Genomic DNA, 3734 nt, shown 5'->3' on the forward strand with positions numbered 1-3734 from the left:
GGATAAATGGGTGATGGGTATTAAAGAGGGCATTTGTTATGATGAGCACTCTCGTGGTCCCATTTTCTCTGCTGGATCTTCACTAAGTACAGACATAAAAAAGGCAATGGTGGGATTCATCCAGGGTTGGAATTTGTTAGGCAGTTGCAAAGAAAGGGCAGAGGGAAAAAAAGAGTTTTAACAGTAGACATGCAATTTAATATAAATAAAAGGGGAACTGGACTAAAGGGAGCTAATGAATAGGAGGAAAGTAGAAGAGTTAGGTTAGAAGTGCTGATGAGGTCAGAGGAACAGTTGCAGGAGGGTTATGTCAACAGATTGGAGAGTAGACTTTCTGAATGAGTGATGATGGAAGTAGTACAGTTCTGATGAGGTCCAGGATTTGATGATAGGTGTGATCTGGAGGGAGCCATTTGGGATTTGGAGTACAGAGTTGAGGTCACTGGAATAAGGTATACTGAGTCAGGTGGCAAATAAAGGAGGGACAGCAAGGAGAAAGTTGGAAGAGGTTTGAAAAAAAGTATACCAGATGGCTTGAGATTCACAGCCACAGAAGGGTTGCAAGAGGGTGGGGAACTGATGGTCTGAAAGCAGTGTGGGGAAGCCAAGGAGAAGCTACTAACCCTACTTCCTGACTCTGAGATCCCTGAGCAGTGAGAGAGTAACCAGAGAGGCCTTCATGGGAAGCAGTGTCCTTGGAGGACAGCCAGTTTTCCCCATTTAAGAGCAGAGAGGTGAGAGAATACTGGGGAAAGAGTTTGAAGGGGGCACCTGGATGGCTCAGTCATTGGGCGTCTGCCTTCGGCTCAGGTCATGATCCCAGGGTCCTGGGATCGAGCCCCGCATCGGGCTCCCTACTCAGCAGGAAGCCTGCTTCTCTCTCCCCCACTCCCCCTGCTTTTGTTCCCTCTCTTGCTGGGTCTCACTCTGTCAAATAAATAAATAAAATCTTAAAAAAAAAAAAAAAGAAGAAGAAGAAAGAAAGAGTTTGAAGATGTGGGGAAACCATCAACACAGGACAAAAATTCCAGTGGACCTGGGGAAGGGCTGGGCCAGGGTATGGCTGCTGACAGGAATGACTTGCTCTCCGGGTAGTGACCAAGGGCAACAGGGATGTGAGAGGGGATGGCTTTAGACTGAACACTCTCTGGGAGGGCTTGGGCACATGGTCCTAACAGAATTCTGCTGGAAACTGAGAGGTGCAATGTTCCCTTTCTTCATGGCCAGCTGTTGATGGCGGTTGCAGGTCATCAGCAGGGGCTGGTACCCAGGAGCAAGTGGGCACCAGCCTTGTGGACATTTATTCAGTGGAGGGTGGTTGAGGGTGGGTATGTTCACTCTGGTTTTTGGGATTGGCTAGATGTTCTCACTGTCATGGGGTCAGTACTCCTAAAGATCTCTGTTGTCTGTCATCCATCAGTAATTCTAGCTAGCTAGCCAGCTACATTTCTCTCCAGTCATTCCTCTCCAGTCATTCTTCTTCTCTCCATCTCCCTAATACCTAGAGGGTCTGGGCAACCATCTTCTCTTGTCTGTCAGGTTACCATAACTTCCTAATTTTTCTTGCTGCTTCCTCTTTACTCTTCATTCTCTTTCAATTTATTGTCACACAGTAGCCAAAGTGATCATCCTTAAGTGAAAAGCTGATCACAGTATTCCCTGCTTAGAACCTTTTGGTGCCCTCCCTCTCCACTCTACCTTGACCTCCGGACAAAGTCTAAACTCATAACATGACTTATAAGGCCGTCACAGTCTTAGTACTCAGGATTCTTTGCTGCAGCCAAGAAAAACCAATTCATGCTAACTTAAGCAGAAAAGGAGTTTTTTAAAAAGGTATCAGGTAACTTACAGACTTGTCAGAGAGGCTAAGGAATAAGGTTTGGAAAAACAAAAGAAACTCAGGGAGGTAAGGCACAGACAAAATCAAATCAGAGGAACAAGCTGCCTAAATTATGGCGAGCAACCCTCGAAGTTTGCTCGGGACTGAGGGAATTCCCAGGATGTGGGATTTTCAATGATAAAATCAGGAAAATCCTGGGCAAACCAGAACAAGTCAGTTACCTTATAGTCTGCTGCTGTAGGCGTCTGTCATTTTTTTTTTTAAGATTTTATTTATTTGAGACAGGGAGAGTGAGCAAGAGGGCACAAGCCAGGGGCGGGGGGAGAGGCAGAGGGAGAAGCAGAACCCCCCCTGCTGAGCAGGGAGCCCGATATGGGGCTTGGTCCCAGGCTCCTGGGATCATGACCTGAGCCAAAGGCAGACACTTAACCAACTGAGCCACCCAGGCACCCTGGCACCTCTCATCTGCTACCTTAATACTTGCCCTCCACTTGAGTCCTGCCATCTTGTCATTGGACACTTGATGTCACCTAGCTATATTCTGTTGTTTCTGGCACATTCTGCCTTACCACTGGATACTGGGTTCTAGGCACCACGAACTATTTCTAACCATCCTGCCCTTCATTTTCCTCCAACCAGAATCAAAGTCCCAGATGGGAACATGAGCAGACTGGCTTTAGGTCAGTATACCAGGTTCCAGGAGCTCAGACAGGGTATCTGCTCCCTTTGAGGTTCCTCCTGCTGATTTTGGGATTCTCCTAAAATGGAAAGGGTGTTCAGGTGTTAGACAGCCAAAAGTGACTAATGTCCATGACATTTCTCCTTTTTTTTGCCCTCCTCACTTGCACATTATGCCCGAGGCTATACTTAACATCTTTCAAGCCACTGGAAGGTATCATGATCTCTCACCTCTAGGCCTTTACATAAGCTGTTTTTCCTTTTCTTTCTTTTTCTTAGAAATACTTTATTTATCTGAGAGAGAAAAAGAGAGAGAGCATGAGCAGGGAGGAGGGGCAGAGGAAGAGGGAGAAGCAGACTCCTCACTGAGCAGGGAGCCCAACACGGGGCTTGATCCCAGGACCCTGAGTTCATGACCTGAGCTGAAGGCAAGATGCTTAACTGACTGAGCCACCCAGGTGCCCATTTTTGTTTCTTTTTTTTCTAAAATAGCCTTTCTACAGTCCTCTTAACTGAGCCACTCCTTTCTCCAGGATGCCTTTCCTAATCCTTGGTGTATTAGTTTGCTAGGGCTCCCAAAACAAAATACCCCAGGCCGGGTGGTTTAAACAACAGAAATTTATTTTCTCAGAGTTCTGGATCTTGGAAGTCCATGATCAAGGTGTCCGCAGGGTTGGTTTCTGCTGGGTCTCTTTCCTTCGTTTGCATGCATCTGCCCTCTTGCTGCTGCTTCGCGTGGTTGTCCCTCTGTGCATGGCACCCCTGATGTGTCTCTGTGTGTCCTAATCCCTTCTTGTAAAGACACCAGTCAGATTAGACTAAAACCCACCCTAAAGGCCTCATTTTAACCTAATTACCTCTTTTTTTTGTTTGTTTTAATATGGATCACTTCATGAATTTGTATGTCAACCTTGTGCAGGGGCCAGGCTAATCTTCTCCATATCATTCCAATTTTAGTATCTGTGCTGCTGGAGTGAGCACTAACCAAATGCAGTCACATTCTGAGATACTAGGGGTCAGGGCTTCAACATATGAATTTGGGGGGACACGGTTCAGTCCCTAAAAGCTGGTTTATGTTAGGTCCTGTGCATGCCCGTACTATGTTGATCTTCCACGCTGAGGGCACATAGCACAGTTTCATAGTTTACTACTTACTTGTAAAGTTTACCCAAGTCAACCCCATATTGCTGCTCACCACTGGATTCCCACCCCAGTA

At 46.5% G+C, this 3734-nt stretch overlaps 1 non-coding gene across 1 annotated transcript; it reads right to left on the minus strand.

The window, feature by feature from the left end:
* Window positions 1–3392: 3392 nt before the first annotated feature.
* Window positions 3393–3499, minus strand: LOC112827020 (U6 spliceosomal RNA). The gene has a single exon (XR_003209135.1). It is a non-coding gene; the product is annotated as a U6 spliceosomal RNA (small nuclear RNA).
* Window positions 3500–3734: the final 235 nt, after the last annotated feature.

The sequence above is a fragment of the Callorhinus ursinus genome, unplaced genomic scaffold, assembly GCF_003265705.2.
Source record: "Callorhinus ursinus isolate GAN/ISIS: 27379988/994484 unplaced genomic scaffold, GSC_fseal_2.0 scaffold7, whole genome shotgun sequence".
Taxonomy (NCBI): Eukaryota; Metazoa; Chordata; class Mammalia; order Carnivora; family Otariidae; genus Callorhinus; species Callorhinus ursinus.